The 17719-nt window shown below is 50.0% G+C and overlaps 1 long non-coding RNA gene across 1 annotated transcript; it reads right to left on the bottom strand.

The window, feature by feature from the left end:
• Window positions 1-15078: 15078 nt before the first annotated feature.
• Window positions 15079-17182, bottom strand: LOC139060506 (uncharacterized). Its single transcript, XR_011514875.1, has 2 exons — window positions 16457-17182; window positions 15079-16392 (listed from the first exon to the last, which is right to left on the bottom strand). It is a non-coding gene; the product is annotated as an uncharacterized lncRNA (long non-coding RNA).
• Window positions 17183-17719: the final 537 nt, after the last annotated feature.

A 17719-nucleotide genomic window follows, 5' to 3' on the forward strand; every position in this document is an offset into this window, starting at 1 on the left:
AGACTCGGGCTCTAATGGCAGCAATTTACACCTGTAGTTGATACTGTTCGTCACCCGAGTTCAGGATACCGAATGGACAGGTCAGAAAAGTAACTGCCCACAACGGAACTTCAATATTAAAGGGACCCTGAAACGATTTTGGCGATTTTCTACAAACGTACCGAGTCGTTAGAGTAGGTTCTTCTGATCATTAATTGATGCATCTAAGTGCTCTGCGTAAAGCGTGTAATTTATTATAAGGTTTTAAAAATACACATCGCTGCCGATCGCAGCGCACTGCTCGGCGGAATTTTAAGCCGCCCCTACCCATATGATGCAAATGACTCATATTACGTCACATGGGTGAGCTATCTGATTGGCTGACCAGGGCGCGTGGTCGATAATTTTTCCAACTTTATGGTGAACAAATAATGCTCGTAGTAGTTGGAATGTTAGTTACTTTGTTTTTGTAAAAAGAAAATAACTTAAAGAGAATACACAAGAATAGTTTTTTAGTACACTTCAGCACTTCCGGCACACAGCAAGTGTCGTCTGCTTGTGTTACAACGTACTCCATTTTGACGAGAGCTCCACGGTCAGAGTCGGTCTCAGTCTTTTCGCGAGCACTATGATTCGACTTTGTTGCCTTGTGGACTGCAAACCTAGCGACCTGCAAACCGCGAGTCCAGTATCAGGGCAAACGCAAGCGCAAGGGGATAGGGTCTGGCCGCTTGACTGTGCCGGGATGAGCCACGAGATGAGCAGAAGGGCAAATGTGAACGGTCTGCACGGTGCAGCCACCTGGTGGCACAGAGCTTAACCATACACAGTAGCAGCAACGAAGTGTATTCTTTGCTGCTGGTGTGTATTTTTCGCAGGAGTGTAATCATCAACACGTTGATTTATAAATGTTTAAAATGCTTTACACTTGGTTAGAGCAATATTAGCGCTTTGTTTGACTGGTTAAGCGCTGCGCCAGCAAGTGTCTGGACCGTGCAGACCGATCAGGCTGCTCACGTACGTCTACGCTAAAGTTCCTTCATCAGCTTGAGTTTATGCCTCCAGTCATTTGCCGAAATGACCAGCTTGCCTGTTTTTAGCGGAGTACCGGACACGTTCGGCGCTACGACAGAATGCTCGCAACGCACGCTGCTTCGATAGCTCTCGGTCGACGGCCAAGCGGCTAGCGGAGAGGTCTCGCGCGGAAGGGGGCGTGCTCCTAAACAACCGGAAGTGAACGATGTGACGTCGCATCGTGACGCTGAACCAGTGAAGGCGGAGCTTAGCGCCGCTCGCTCGGCGAGCGAGTTGAGGAGGAAAAGCATAGCTACGGAGGAGGGTAACTTCTAATCGCTTGCAGCTCCATTAATACGTAACGCTTCACCTAAATTGTGGTGCGAATGTTCTACTTAAGCTGTGCCCTACGCGCCTACAAAATTTGTCCGAACCGTTTCAGGGGCCCTGTAACCGTAGAGTTGTGCAAATACTTCATTAAAGCAAGGCATTACATGCTGAGCAGGTCGAAAGTTACTTGGTGAAACCATAGAGCAAGAGAGAGAGAAGGGAAGACGGAAAGGCAGGGAGGTTAACCAGACTGAGTCCAGTTTGCTACCCTACACAGGGGGAGGGGGAGTGAAAGAGGGAGAGAGAGAACTTAGGTGTAGGATGTCTATAGTCGGGCACTCAAGTCTGTTGCCCTCAGGTAGCGAAAAAGCGCTCGAACTGCTTTCTGGGCCAATGAACTGTGAACCATAGAATCCTGTTCCCAATATACAGGGGGAGATATGCGCAAATTAATACCATTGTGCGCGCGATTCAGAGCTGCCATACGGAGTGCAGTGACGAACGACCCATTTCGCGCGATTACAATAGGCGCGCCGGTGCAAAATATTCTACGAACCCGTCCGCTTTCGCTGTTTCCCATACCCCATAGGTAGAAGGGAAGCGGTAAGCCTAGGCCAGAAATGCCTAAACCAAAGGCGGAAAGCAAGCAGTATGGGACGTCTTGGTAAAAACACGACCCGTGACGATTCAAGGTGACAAAAGAGGGCCCAAAACGAGAGGATGTGCCACTCGAGCATGTGCCACTCGAATCCCCATGTGCATCATTGCTGCGAATAACAAATTCCGCACAACATCGACCGCTTTATAATGCTTCTCGTATCTTGGACAGTTTCCGTGCAGAAAGTTTCCCCTTATCACTTTATAAAGCGCTGCGAATCTACCATTATATTTCTTCATAACCTATACTGGAAAACGTAAGTGACATTACCCATATATTCTCGAGTGAGCTCTTTTTTTTAAAATCCGCCCCTTCGTGGCGGCGATCTATACCTGTAGTCGAAAGAGCTGCTTCCGTTTTTCAGAACCACGAATTCTCCCAGGGCAACTGCAGTATTATAAAAAAACGTCTACGTGGCCGAAGGAAAGCAAAGATATGTGCTAAAGCTATCCGTGTTTCCATACAATGACAACTGGGTTATTGATTACCGGCTATTTCTATTTAACAGCCTAATTTGCCTTTCATTGATCTACGCATTCCAAAGACGTCCGAATACATTAGGTTATCGAAAATAGTACCTTCTTGAATGTGGCGGGGTCGCAGAAGATGGCGATGCAACCTTCATAGCATGTGGGGAATGGCTCCCAATTCCTCGCCCTGAACTGGGCGTAGGAGCCGTGGTGGGCCGTTCTCCTAAAAAGAAAGTCCAAATGACAATGGGTGTCTATGAGGCCCACTTTTGAAGAGATCGTGTACGGCCACCGCTTGACGACTGGTGACGTCATCGTGGCTGTCCTCGAGGTTGAGATGACTCTTCCCGTTTGGAGCACGAGATCACTTGGCGCAAGTGTTGGTGTCCTGCAGGCAAAGGATATTATAACTTACTATTGTTACTCACTCATAAACAAGAAAGCATCAATCAATGTGAAAAAAAAGCCGTAAAAAATCATTAAGCACTGCACAAGCACTGACGTTCCCTATAAATGGGCTATTGCAAAATAAAGTACTTCCCCATATGTTCCCAATTACCGATACTATTAAGACCGCTTAGCGCTGGGTTGCGATGTTCTAGCCTCATGGCACTAAAATTATTATTATTATTTGTTTTGAACACATATACACATATACACACGTATTAGGAAAGGGAAAGCGAGGGGCAGGCTGGCAACTGCCACCGGAAGGGGCAAAACGCCTGCCTACTCTTCTGAAGGGAGGTGACAGCAACACAGAAATAGAGGATAGGAAGGATGGGAGGAAAACGGAAAGAGGAAAGGAGAGCAACAGGACACTGCAACAGGACAAATCTAAAGACTAAAGTAGAACTCAGCATCCGGAATTAAAGTGACGCCGCGTCGAACAGCCTCCACTATTATCAACCACATCCATGGCTAGTTCGCTATGCGGCTAATTGTGTTCTCCACGATGAGACGCCAAGTAAAGCTGCACGTAATCACCGTTTCACCGTTAGTCGGTTCACAATATACACTATAAGGTGTTTGAACCCGCGACCTCCCATCTTCGAAGGAAGAAGCCTTAGAACACAGTACAGATCACACACAGTAGGGCCGGTCACTGAAGGTCACGCTACTACAGAATGTTCAATGTTCATGCTACAAACGTGAACCTAAGTTAGTTACTTCTATAAAGGTTAGTAGGGCGCGATGGGCCTGATCACGTTTAGATGCACAGCCACTGGGGTATAAACATTCCTCGAGTGTCGCACACCGCAGGCCAAGGAGATGATAGTTTCTCACTAGCGACATGCGCTGCGCACTGAAAGCGGGACACTCAAGTATAAGGTGCTGAAGTGTCTCGTAGCAGCCACAAGACGTACACAATGGACTTTCCGCACGACCTTGTCTGTATAAACGTTCGTGCACGTTCACGCAACCAACCCTTAGCTTGAGCAGTTGTGCTCTAGCGCGACGAGGCAAGCCTCGACCACGAACACGGGGCGGGAACGTTCCATTTGCGACGCGCTGATCTGGATGCTGCTTGAGTAGGTGGTGACGAATCAGCAGACGAGCGTCATCAAGCTTGCACAAAATTTCTGGGCAGTCACAGTTGTTATGAACGCAACTTGAAGCGAGCCGATCAGCCTCTTCATTTCCGGTGATTCCTACGTGTGAAGGTATCCATTGAGCAACGAGAGATACCCCACGTGATGTAATTTTGCACGCAGAGTCATTAATACTGCGCACAAGTGGACAATCAAGCTCACTGCGTTGTAACCTGCTAAGGGCAGCACGGGAGTCCGTAAAGATGACGACCTTCGATGTAATTAACTCCTCTAGCACGTATTTCAATGCAACATTAATCGCTGCTAGTTCCGCAGTTGTTGACGAAGTTGGATGAGGTATCTGAAAGATACGTCGTACTTGAGTTGAAGGGCAGTAAAAAGCTGCAGAGGCGCCTTGACCGTCGTTGTGTACAGATGCATCTGTGAAAACTTGAAGATGATCTGGAAACTTTTCGAACAAGTGTGATTGAGCCAATTGGAATATTGCCGAAACAGCCATATCAGACTTTTTGTGCATGCCAGGGATTGTGAGGAAAATGGGGAATACATGTGTCGTGATACCTTTTGGAGGCGGAGACGTATCTGAAGCAGCATGATCAGAAATGGTAGTGATATCCATAAATAATGCCGCCATTTTTCCCATGCGAGATAACGGGCGGTGAATCAGACGATCAAGGAGCGCTTGACCATTCGATGCGCGGTGCAGACGCTCAATATGATATAGAGCTCTCTGATCTGCTTGCAGCCTCAGGGGTAACTGATGCGCTTCAGTAAGTAATGCAATAGACTGCGCCTCACGAGGTAAGCCAAGCATTAGTCGAAGGGCAACGCGATGATCTCGCTCCAGTTGGGCCATCAAACTAGGTGGTATGTTCAAAAGTGGTAATGCGTACAGTATGCCTGAGAGTACAGATGACTGGTACACCTGAAGAGCCGTTGTTTGGTCGCAACCAGCACCTCGAGCAGTCAATGCGGCCACATACTTAAGAAGGGAGTGCGATTTGCGTCGTACAGATTTAACGGCAGGACGCCAAGAGATGCGATCATCCACAATTAACCCCAAATAACGGTGTTGTCGCACCCAGTTTATAGGCGTTTCGTCAAGATACAGTCGGCTCATTGTTCGACGAGCGCGTTGTTTAGGGTGATATGCTATTGCAGCCGACTTAGTAGGTGATATGAGCAGGCCAACTTCACCCAAGTACTCCGAAGTAGCGTTGAGAGCTCTTTGCAAGCTTGCACGAAGCCGCGGACCAAGGTGCGAAGGGCCGCTTATCCACAGAAAAAAAAATTCAGAATGCGATAATCAGTTGCCTATCGAAATAGAAAGGTAAATCTGAAATAAAAGGCTTGTTTCAACAACTTAAATTACTCCGGTGCTATACCTTCGCGTCTCTTGACTATCAAACATTTGCATCTTTCGAAAGGATTCATTGAAGCAAGAAGGGGTAATGAGTAATGGGAATCTAACCTGTGAATCACTGAGCAACAGTCTCCAACGGCGTCTCTGCTTCGTCGTGTGCAAAAACACGTGGTCGTCGGACGTGCACTGTCGACAATGCCAATCCAAAGGTTTGGTAGCGAATGTTCCTTCGTGCAGATGACCGCGAATATATAGGCAGGAAAGAGAGAGGTACGAAGGGGGAGAGGAGGTGGCGCTTGGTGGAGTTCCCCCTCCACGCACTTCTTTACACCGGATGGACAACAGCCAATTGTTAGCCTCGAAAGTGGAGAGGAGAAAACGGGCGCTCCGAACTTGCAGAGGGATGCGTCCGAGGCGGGAACTGCTTCTTCCTTTGTAAACACGCTACCTAGAACTAATGGTGGGGTAACAAAAAAAGGCAGGGGCCCATGGAGGGTCCTCAGAAAACTAAAAACAGGCAAGCACAATGAGTCTTGGGGTGGAATGTTTCTTGAGAAAGTATAGACTATTTTACGGAAGCGTTTAGGTGCCGCCATCTTGGACAATGGGAAACACGCGAATTTTCGAAAGCTATTCGCGTGAACATGTTAGGATTTGATTAGCGACAACATGCCTTCACCATTTGAACGCAGACTTTCTCTTTCAAAGTACTGTGCCTTTTAAACCCGTTTGAACGCATCGGGTTATCAAAAACAGCACCTTCTTGAACGTGGCTGGGTCGCAGAAGATGGCCACGCATCCCTTGTATCAGTTGGGGAACGTGTGCCGATTCTTCCTCCGGAACTGGGCGTAAGATACATGGTGTCCTCTTTTCGGGAAAAAGGAGTCCAGATTGCAGTGCGGGTCAATGAGACCCACTTCCCGAGGAGGGCCTGTAAGGCCACTGTTTGACCACCGGCGACGGCATGACCTCCTCGAGGGTGGGATAGGCTGGGAGTACTCCTCCCGTTCGCAGTACGACATCGCTGAGCACGGGGGTCGGTGTCCTGTACGCAGAGGACAACATAACTTGTGTAATTCACTTAGAAATAACGAAAGTCATCAAAGATGTGTGATAGCGTTAGTAAGTAATGAAGCACAAAAGTTTGAATGAAACTGTCTCAAGCTCCGAAAAGAGCACTGCCGCTTATGTCTTTATTTATACATTTACGAATACCTTACAGGCCTTCAAGGAGGCATTGCGTAAGAGGTCGACTACGGTTACATCGACGTAAAGAAAGCGTTATTAAGAAAAGGGATCCACGTAACAAAAACATGAATCACACAAAACAAGACCGCGAAACATCAAAAATGTGAATGCAAAAAGTACAATTGAAATGAAAACAAAAAACAGGGACGCTGCGCGTTTAAACGTACGGTTAAATATTACACGCATTTGTCGCAATAGGGGAGCGTGCAGACTCGACAACAGCCATATCGATTGTTGCATTACAGCCATGGGAAGTGCAAAAAATATTATTAGAAAACAAACACAAGGCACACAACACTTGCTCTTCAATCTATGACAAGCTACGAGTTCAGATAGTGAATTAATGTTGCCGAATATCATTATTATATTTGCCGCTTAGCGTTGGGTATTGTTACGTTTCGCCTACGACGCGCGGTATAGCCGGCGCGGATGCAACGGACGCCGGGGCTTCGGTCAAAGCGGCGGACATTTTGGCCCGTTCGGAGCTGCCGCAACGCATCCCCGCCAAGCGCGTCCAGGGATGTTTCAGTGCCACGTGTCTTCGTGTGTGTGTGTGTGTGTGTGTGTGTGCCCACGCTTGTCAAAGCGCGGCAGCCGGGGAGAGGAGCTCCCCAAGTGTGAAGCGAGGAGGTCTGACCGGCGCCGGCCCGGCTGATGCGTCACTACACTCGTCTCAACATGTCTCTCAGCGTGTCCGTGCCCGCTGTCACGTGGTCTCGTCCCGTGACGTTCCCTCTTGCCCTCAACTCCGAGAGTATAACAGCAGCTGCCCCCGGACGCCAGGAGAGAGGCTCCGATTTCTTCCGTTGAGTTACGTGCTCTCCCGTCTCTCCACTTCGGTCGACCTGACCGGCCGCTCTTTTGCGATGCTAGAATAAACAAGTTGTTCTGTTAGCAGTCGACTCATGCTTTGCCAGGACCTTCGGATGCTTCCAGTTGTGCCCCAGGCCGCCAGGCCAACGCTACCCTTGGGGCTTGCGACCCAGTTGCAACAACGGGCGCCAGCGGTGCGATTCCAACAACCGGTGTGAGCACAGAGGTTACAACAGTATCGATGCGCTAACCTCTTCGTAATGAAATTCAAAACGCGCCAGTCTGAGATACCAAGTAAAATCTGAAAGTAAAGGTATTGACGGTGCTGGCGCAATGTGATTTCTGCCCAGTGCTCTAAATGTCAACGTAAAGAAATTCAAATAAGCGCGAGTAAACGGCGCGAGTAACTATGACGCTCTTGCATAGAACAAGCCAGGGCACCAAGGTCCCAGATATCGTGTTAAAGAGGGATGGACAGGCCTTGGTGGATGATGCACAAGTGGTTGGCGGTCGGACCGGCCTGTCGAATGCCCATGTTGTGAAAACATCCAAATATATGAGTGAACAATTACATAAGTTAATGTCTGGTTCAAGTAAGCTTATTGTTTCAACAGCCATGATCTGTATAGGGGGTACGGGCTAGAATGCCTCAACTCTCCGGGACTTGGGCTTTACGGCCAATGACTTTAAGATTCTAACAATGTCTACAGGGGGCTGGCATTGCTTCACCGTGCACCAACCGATGACCAGCACTCACAGTGGGCGAGGAAGGGGGCGGCAAGCACACGTACCCACCAATTAACATCACCGCTGCCAAGGAATGCAAGCACAGGTACCAGACGCCGTACCTAGTCAGACGCAGGCGTGGGGACCGATACCGAGCCAATAGAAGCAAGTCTCCGGCCCTCGCCATGGGCGAGCGACAACTCCCGGCCGCCGCCGGTCGCTCCGCGGCTCGCGGGAGCTCTAGATCCAGGAGCCCCTCTCCGCCTTCCGGACGCCATTCCAGGTCCAGGGGCAGATCCGGAAGCCGCTCCAGGAGCCGCTCTGTCCCGAGGGCCCGGTATGGGTCCAGTGCCGGCCAGCAGAGGAAGAGAAAGTCGACGCTATCGTGGGCAGATATGGTTTCTGGCGGCGCCCACGCGAGGTCCTCCCGGGGCCCACGCGATCCGCTTCCAGAGCAATCCAGGGACGCCGAGGTAGCGCGCCTTATGAAGGAAAACGCGGACTTAAAAGAAATGATCAGAAAGATGGCTAGTGAAATGATAGAGATTAAGAAATTGGTAATCAGAGTGCTACATCCAACGCATCGGCGCCGACCGCCACAGAAGCACCAGTTCCGGCCAGCGACTCGGCCGGCGCCGCCAAGCGTAGGGCAGTTTCCAGTAAGGACGATTCAGATTCGCAAACTTACGAGATCAAAGGCATGCTGGCCACGCTCACTAAGAGTGTGCAGCAGTTACAAGGCTTAGCACAGGTGCAAGTCGCCCTTGGAGACCCGAGGAGAGGCCTAGGCGCGCTGGCCGATCGCATGGACGCCCTCGAGCGTCTGGTGATCCCGAATATTACGTCTGTAACTCCGATTCAGGTCGTTGTTCCGAACGCGTCCGGGACTCAGATCAGGGCTACGAGCACATCGGCACGTCAGAGTGGGGGGAACTTCTTGCGTGCACCTGTGCTTACAGCGGGTACCCCGGACAATTTATCTAATCACGGATAGTTCCAAAGAGGAGTTCAAAATTTGGCAGTGGAACCGCAAGGGGTACTCTAATAAGAGGGCTCCTTTGCAGCAATATTTAAGATCGCTACCTAACAAACCACAAGTAATAGCATTACAGGAAACTCTCGTCTCTGCCGCATCCCTCTCTGGTTATCGTGCCGTCTCCGTACAGGCCGAAGGTCGGGGAGTGTGCACGTTAATTGACAGGAGGCTTACACACTTGTCTCACGACCTGAAGCTGGCGAGTTGCAAGGTCGAATACGTCATGGCGGAGGTTCTGCTCAACACGAGACAACGCAACCAGTGAAGAAACAGCATGTTTATACTCAACATCCACAGCAATCCTAGGGACTCGCAACAGCAGTTCAAAACGATACTCAAGAAGTCCGTCGACCTGGCCGACACCCATCCCTTAGTCGTCGTCGGAGATTTCAACGCACCGTACGGCGTGTGGGAGTACGTCTACGACACACGCAGGGGCCGGGGTCTGTGGCAGAACGCCAACGAAATGAACCTCACGCTCATCACGGCCAAGGCGTTCCCCACACGAATCGGCAACTCGGTGAGCCGGGACACCGCCCCCAATCTGGCGTTCGTGAAGAACGTCGAGGGAGCCGATTGGAGTAACACTGCAAAAAATTTTGGTAGCGACCAATATGTGCTCTTGACCTGCTTCGAAGTCACCCGAAGTAAATCCAGAGAATTCACTCTCACGGACTGGGACCTTTTTCGCAAGCTCCGCGGCAACGACAGCGCACCCGTCCCCAAAGACCTGGAAGACTGGTGCGAGCGAATTGAGAGTGACGCCGAGTCATCCACTAAGAAGATCGTCAGCGACCTGGAGGTAGAAAAGATGGACAGTAGGCTGGCCCATCTGATCGAGGCCAAGCAGGCGCTGCTTCTAAGATGGAAGGGACGAAGGTTTAACCGACGATTGAGGAAAGAGATCTCCGAGCTTAACAAGGCCATCGAAGATCACTGTCGGACCCTCGGCAAGCAGCAATGGGACGAGGTCTGTGACTCGATCGACGGGCAGATGCGTAACGGCAAGTCCTGGGGCATGCTTAAACATCTCCTCGACGAGGGCAGCACCAGATCCAGTCAGAGACACACGCTCGCCAGAGCCCTTCACGAAGCTAGCACATCCTCTTTTGGGGACGAGCTGGTTGCCAAGCTCATGGAGAAATACCTTCCCATAAAGCGTGGAAACGAGGAAGACCGGTTTCCCGACCACCTCGGCCCAAGCCGTCCGGAATTGGACGAAGACTTCACCATGGGGGAAATTAGGCAACCCATTTTCGCGCTCAATGGGAAGTGTGCGCCAGGTGCCGATAGAATCACCAACAAGATGCTGCGGAACCTTGACGACGGTTCGATCGCATACCTCACCGAGAAGATCAACGAGACGTGGAAAAACGGCAGCGTCCCAGAGCAATGGAAGACCGCCAACGTCGTCCTGATCCCCCAAACCCGGCAAGGCTCCGAACGTGGACAACCTCCGACCGATCTCTCACCTCCTGCGTTGGGAAAGTGGCGGAGCATGTCGTCCTCAACAGACTAAACAGATATCTCGAAGACAACACTATCTATACTCACAACATGATTGGCTTTCGTGCCGGCCTCTCGTCGCAGGACGCCATGAAGATGATCAAACATCAAATCATCGACGGCAGTACCAGAGACACCAGGGCCCTGCTCGGACTCGACCTCGAGAAAGCGTTTGACAACGTTCTCCACGAATACATTCTGGCCTCCGTGGCAGACCTCGAGCTGGGCCCCAGACTACATAACTACGTCCGTTCGTTCCTGACGGGGAGGAAAGCGAAGCTGCGGATCGGCGACTTTGTCTCCGACGAGGTGCTCCTGGGCCCACGGGGCACGCCGCAAGGCTCGGTCATTTCTCCTGCTCTCTTCAACATCTGCATGATCGGCCTCTCAAGGAATCTGGCCCAAGTTGAAGGTATCAAACACACCATCTACGCAGACATCACCATCTGGTGCACCGGCGGTATAGCGAAGGGCAAGTTGAAAGCGCCATGCAAGAGGCGGTAGACGTCACGGAGCAGTACCTGCTACCCACCGGACTCAGATGCTCCCCGACCAAATCTGAGCTTCTCCCTTATAAAAAAGAAAAAGGCCGCAGACCCAAGGGCTGGAAACCGGTCTCGGAAAGTGACATTCACCTGTTCACTCGGAGCGGTGACCCGATCAGAGTCCTGGGTATGTTCATAGAATCACGTGGCGGCAACGGCACTGCGTTACTCAAGATAATTGCGAAAACCGACAATGCTTTTCGCCTCGTCCGAAGGGTCACGAACAGACATCGTGGCCTCAAGGAGGACAACCTGCTTCGGCTCATCAACGCCTTTGTGCTGTGTCACTTCACCTACATGGTGGCCATGCACAACTGGCTCAGAGCCGAGCGGGAAAAGCTTAATGCCCTCATTACAAAATTCAAGAAAGCCCTCGGGCTGCCCGTCAGAACGCATACAGAGGACCTCCTTCGGCTCGGCATACACAACACCATGGAGGAGATAGCCGAGGCTCAGGAACGGGCCCAGCTAACTCGGCTGTCCACCACTCTGGCCGGCAGGCGTATGCTCGAGGAGATCGGACTCGCACCAACCAAGAACTTGGCTGAAGACACCCAAATCCCCAGAGAAATAGGGGAGAAGGTCGTGGTCGCCCCTTTGCCCGCAACGTTCATCCCGTTCACAACGCAGGTCGTCGCAAGGCAAGAGCATTGACTATACTAAAGCAAGTAAACAGGGACAAAATCGCAGCAAGCTTCGTGGACGCAGCTGCATACTGAGATGGCAAGGCTTTTGCGGTTTCCGTCGTTGACACGCTGGGCAAAATTATCAACTGTGCTTCCGTCCGGACGACGAACCCAGAGGTGGCCGAGCAAGTGGCCATTGCATTCGCCATGCAAGACGGTCGGAGAGACAGGGTGTATAGCGATTCGAAAGCCGCCATCAGGGCATTCCAGAAGGCCGGGTATATCCCGGCAGGTAGTTCAAATTCTGAAAGGCGCCAAGCACGGCAACACCTCCATGCACTCGATCCTTTGGTTCCCTGCACACGTCGGGGCGATTGAGGGGGTTCCTCTGAACCTCAACGAGTCTGCCCACGAGGCTGCGCGTGGCCTTACCGACCGCGCTGCCCTCGGATCGGGCGACTCTCCCCGGTGTTACGTTTCGCCTATGACGCGCGGTGTAGCCGGCGCGTATTCAACGGACGGCGGGGCTTCGTTCAAAGCGGCGGACATTTTGGCCCGTTCGGGGCGGCCGCGACGCATCCCCGCCGAGCGCGTCCCGGCATGTTCAGTGCCACGTGTCTTTGTGTGTGCGTGTGTGTGTGTGTGTGCCCACGCTTGTCAAAGCGTGGCAGCCGGGGAGAGGAGCTCCCCCAGTGTGAAGCGAGGAGGTCTGACCGGCGCCGGGCCGGCTGATGCGTCACCTCCTTGTCCCAACGTGTCTCTCAGTCCGTCCGTCGCCGCTGTCACGTGGTGTCGTCCCGTGGCCTTCCTTCTTGCCCGCGACGCCAAGAGTATAAGAGCAGCTGCCCCCGGACGCCAGGAGAGGCTCCAATTTCTTCTGTTGAGTAACGTGCTCTCCCGTCTCTCTACTTCGGTCGACCTGACCGCCCGCTCTTTGCGATGCTAGAATAAACAAGTTGTTCTGTTAGCAGTCGCCTCATGCTTTGCTGGGACCTTCGGATGCTTCCAGTGTGCCCCAGGCCGCCAGGCCAACGCTACCCTTGGGGCTTGCGACCCATTTGCAACAACGGGCGCCAACGGTCCGGTTGCAACAACGGGTGTCAGCACTGAGGTTCCAACAGCTGGTGGCAGCGCTGAGGTTCTAACAGCCGGTGTCATCGGTGCGGATCAAATACCGGACACAGAGACGCCCCTCTCGCACACAGCGAAATCACTAAATTCTTCTACTTAGAGAGAAGGGTTTTTCCCCCGCCTCACTCCAAGCAAAGCAGGCCGTAGGCGGTCACACTAAGACTTCTGCAAACGAACTCGTACTCAAATCCGGCGTCCCTTAATAGCATATATCCCGAGATTTATCCGAATTGTTCTTGCGTGGCCTGTGGTGAGGTAGCTACGTTGCCTCATATGCTCTAGGAGTGCGGGTCGCTGGGCCCGAAGTTCACCAAGGAAGAGTGGGACGCGCTCCCGCGAAGTCCCGTCTTTGAGGATCAAATCCTGACCGTCCAGCGCGCCCGCGATCGGGCTGGCAGACCAGATCTGTCAGTCCCGTCGTGGGATTAGCCGCGTGCGCGTTTTATCGCGCTTTGCTGGACCAAATAAAAGTTTATTCACTCACTCACTCACTCACTCACCAATTAACAGGGTCCTACTGTCCACAATCAGAAGCTCTCATGGCCCAGATAACTTGACTGTGTTCCGAGGGAGAGGAAGTTTCCGTGGAACGGAACTCGCCCTGAGGACGTACCTCGGCCAGTCAAGCTCTGGTGCCCGAGATATATTCCAAGTGGCGCTGAAAACGCACGCGCCCGAAAACGAAACCGGATGTTTTGTTTCCGGAAACCGGAAACGAAAGTCCGTTCGGCCGGTGTGTCCGCTTGTTGAATTTAAAACAGCGCGCTTTCTTGCGCTGTTTCTACTGTTCGTCATGAGCCGCTGCGCCTACGGTTGACCTTTCTACGCTGCCGTCCTGCAGGCATGATTTGCAGCGAAGATATATATGCACCGCATAAGTCGCGCAAACTTCAACGGGCCGCCGTCCGCGCTCCTTTGTGAGGTAAACAGGGGGTTTCCAAATAGCAGTGTTATTCCCGAGCTTTCACACCGCACTATGTCACCGCGCATTAGAGTGTACTATTATAGTCGGCGCCTATGTTGCCCGTCCCACTCCGCCGTAGCCTTCGCAGTGCAAGGCACCCGCTTCTGCTGAACGCATTGAAGTACCTTTCGAGGCAAATTATTTCTGAAATAGCCTATTTTCGCTTCAAATGCCTTTCGCCACTTTGATAAAAAGTGGTGCAGGGCCCCTTTAAGGTCAACTTACTATAACACTGCACTTATTAAACACGCAGGCAGAATTTTACAGCTCATTTTGACTAAGGCTGATCGAACAAGCAAGATATTGCGGGCGGTAAATCCTGAACGTCCGACGAAAAAAAAAAAAGACAGCGGAGGGCAAAACGAGGGTGCAGCAGGAAATTGTATCTGATAGTATTTATTCTGTTTTGATCCCATTGTTCAAGACATGCATAGTCGAACAATCGTACATAGCAACACAACGAATCGTTCATTCTTTGTTCCGCGTCTGTGTCGCGCTGCCCATATTGGCGGCGAGGAGTTACGGAGTCGCCATCTATCGGAAGCGCCTCGCTGGTGTAGTATGAGGGATCACGTGGCACGCTCCTCATGTTTTGCTGTCACCGCGCACTGAAAACACCACGCGCGAGCTCTCCCGGACATTTTTGTAAGTACTTTCGAAACGAGAGAAGTTTCTTAGTGTCTAAATAATAATCTTGGGCAAACTGCCCAAGTAACCACGGATATCCGGGCGACGTCCGACGGACGTCCTTTCTGGATATTCGGGATGTCCGTGGGATATCCATGAATGTCCGACGTACGTCCGAGGGACGTCCCTGGGGAATCCAAAGGTAATCGCTTTGGCATCCGTAGTACGTCCGACGCGGACATCCAGCATGGACATTCAGGGGACGTTCAGGATATATATATATATATATATATATATATATATATATATATATATGTGTGTGTGTGTGTGTGTGTCTTCCAGGGGATATTCCAGATATACACATGCCTTGAAGCGACAGTAGTGGCCGGGACACATTCAAGCACCGGACCATTATATATACATATATTACATTGGTCTAATGCTTGAATGCATTCTTGTTTTAAATAAACGAGAAATGAACTTACACCAACTTCCAAATACAATTAAACGTTTATTGTCACCTTATACATATACATAAAAAGACCAATAAGCAGATATATGCGTACTGTTCAAAGAACAAATAAATACACGGATAAAGAAGAAAACTTGCAATTTCAATAGCACAACACAAGGTAGAGAACAGCAGAACAAAAAATACTTATTGCCCACCCTGCTTTGACATTTGTGTTTGCAGCATGGAATAAAAAGAAAGAGCAAAAATACATCAATTAGCATTATTAAGCAGCGAAAGCAACAGAAATGACATGAAGGAATTAATCTTGACTACATCACTTCACTAGCACTCTGCGACACGGGCACAAAAAATGACATTAACTGGCTAATGCCTTAAACTTTAATGTCATTCGCGGGGTGCCACACGGACATGCTTAATGGTATTGCAGCTTAAATGTTATTCGCGACGTAGTGCGTTCTCGTAAGTCAACTTGCCGTCAAATGCGTACTCTCGTTCCCAATGTCTCCACATTCTGACGTAGCTAAACGAACTATTAGTGAAGAACAATCAATATATTCTTCACTTTCTTTAAACAATAGCTCTTTCTCGTGGCGTAGTGCGTTCTTACAATTATTAAAACTCACTTGGCCATCGAATGCGTACTCTCGTTTACAATGTCCCCGCCGTGGCCGTAGTGACCATATTCTCACGATATTAAACAAACTTGTAGATAAAAACAACTAATATATTCTTCACTTTTTTAAAAGGAGCTTTTTATTTTTCGTAGAGATCAGCAGGCGATCTTGCTGCTACTGACGGCTACAGCTCTGATCATGAGCGCATTAGCCAGGAGAAGCTCTTTGCCAGGAGAATCAAAAGGGCGCCAATGAAGAGTCCGCGGTAGCTAAAGAAAAATGTAGACTCCGGGGTCCTGCTTACCAGAAAACCCGCATTGACTTGTGCGTACACCTCTCCTAAGGGATCCTGTTCCGTTCTCACAGCGAAGTGAACCATCCGAAGCGTCACGTAGAGTATATCCATCAGGGAAACAAGGCACATTGTCCTTAGTGAGCGTAGTGTCACAACCACCGTCCTGAACTTCCGATGTCGCCTCGGTGCAGCGACCAACATCACAAGGCGTACAAATGTTTGCAGGGACAGCCCGACCGCACATGTTAATGCATGCGTGCGGGGTATACGCGCCACTGCACAGTTCTAGACTTGCGAATTCTCGAGCTGTTGACTGCTGGCTGCCGGTGCGAGATCCGAAGTCCTCGAATATCGTCTTTGTTTCCAGCGACGCTCTTTTTTCGCGCGTGCGGCTTCTCCCGCAGTCTAGGCATCCTGGCACCTGTGAAGAAAACACATTTCAATACCCAAACGAATTAAAAAAGAAATCGATGTAGCTGTCATACCTTGGTAGCTGAGTAGGAGACTTCGGCAGGCACGGAAGGTGACAAACGCTGCTCCGCTGCCCTAAAACGATCGCAGAATGAAAAAATAGCGTGGCGACGATGGCTAGAGCTTGGATTGGATTGGATGACTGCAGCGTTCTGCTTTGCCAAGGTTCTAACACTTCCACGTGCATCTACGCAAACATAAATAGGTTTTTTAAATATTCTATTATTACACAGTTAAATATTTACTTATTCTGGGAATATTCGGTATCTGATTTTCGAGTTTTTTTAGTTTCTGCTAAAGCTGTCGGCGCCAGAATAACATAGCCTTTGAGATTACTGTCAATGCATGGCGGCTCTGACGCATTATAGCTTTCGTAATCGCTTTCAACGCATGCAGCCACCAAAAGCGTAGCCTTTGAGATTTGTTTTTGTTACCTATAATGATATTATTGTATGCACAATTGAACACTGCAGACAACTTCCTGTTTTAAGAAACCAGCCAAAAACAGGCGCACACAGGAAACATACGAGAAGACAGGAAAGAGGCTGGAAGAGGCCTGTCTTGTGTATGTTTCCTGTGTCCGTCTTTTTTTTTGCTGGTTTTTTTCTTAATACAATGCACCAACTAGCCCAACAACGTGTTTTACTTCCTGTTCCAATGATAAACCTGAACCTACATGTTAGGAGGTCAGGACCAAAACTCTATGATCAGGAACTTTTCATAATGAGGGGTAACTTGAGTGCTTGGCTCTAGGTCGAATAAGTGGCTTCAAATGGGCGCTTATATATTCTGCTAGTCATCCACAAGCATTTTTTTTAAAGCAAACTACAAATTGTTTGTATGACCCACCGATAGAAAAAAAATCGTATTTTAATACTGCGATGTTAAAGTGGGCAGAATTTATATCAAGTTGGAAATATATTTATTTTGCTTTGAAAAAAAGAATGAACTGTGTCCGATAGAGAACAAAAATAAACAGATATAATATGAACAAACTAAAATTTCCAGCAATATATTTATGCTAGTTTATATATAACTCACTAGTGTATATCCTGGGCATGCCTATTTATGGACAGCCAGCGGACGTTCAAAATGGGATGTCCCATGGACATCCCGGTGGGATGTCCTTCGAACATCCAAACAGGATATGGACTTTTCATGTACGTCCCACGGACGTCCGTGTTGGATATCCGGATGGATGGACGTTGGGACTTATGGTGGACGTCCCACGGATATCCGTGGTTACTTGGGTGAAAGGGCACAATCGTTTACAGACG

This window comes from Dermacentor albipictus, chromosome 5 (assembly GCF_038994185.2).
Source record: "Dermacentor albipictus isolate Rhodes 1998 colony chromosome 5, USDA_Dalb.pri_finalv2, whole genome shotgun sequence".
Lineage (NCBI taxonomy): Eukaryota > Metazoa > Arthropoda > Arachnida > Ixodida > Ixodidae > Dermacentor > Dermacentor albipictus.